The following is a 641-nucleotide window of genomic DNA, read 5'->3' on the forward strand; positions in this document are numbered from 1 at the left end:
AATAGTGTTATTAACCATTTAAACCATTCTTATATAATCTGCACCTAAAATCAAACTGTTTTTGTACAATTAAATCGGTGCTGATAAGATACTACTTTGTGAGGCTGAGGGGCTTTGAGATAATCGTCTTTCAGCTTTTTCACCTACTTCTTGTCAGAAAGGAAATCCAATAACCCATAACATAAAGGACTGATTGATAGCGATATCTATCAGTTTGTCAAAAAGCTTGGGAGTGAGAATTGTGTTAAAAGCAGAGCTGTAGTCAGCTCATGATATAGATTTTAAAGAATATCCTGAAGCCCCAGAGACACCGGGGCTCCGTTCTACTGATCTATTTGCCCAGCAGGCAAACTGGTAAGGATCCAAGAGCACGACGGTGAGAAAGTTGGCTATGAGTCACTCATATTCTTTTTTTATGACAGATGTCATTATGACAAGTCTGCAGTCACTGAGACAGCACTCAGTAGATGTTGTATAACAATCACGCACACTCTAAGATACAAAAAGACACATTTTAAAACACCAAGTGTGTCTATTGTGGTATCTAGAATACAGTTAACTCAGACATTGTCAGAACATTCAAGCACAACAAAGAAGATGCCCCAGATGCCAACCAAGCCTGGACTGAAACCATAATCAAG

Source organism: Polypterus senegalus, chromosome 12 (assembly GCF_016835505.1).
Source record: "Polypterus senegalus isolate Bchr_013 chromosome 12, ASM1683550v1, whole genome shotgun sequence".
NCBI lineage: Eukaryota > Metazoa > Chordata > Cladistia > Polypteriformes > Polypteridae > Polypterus > Polypterus senegalus.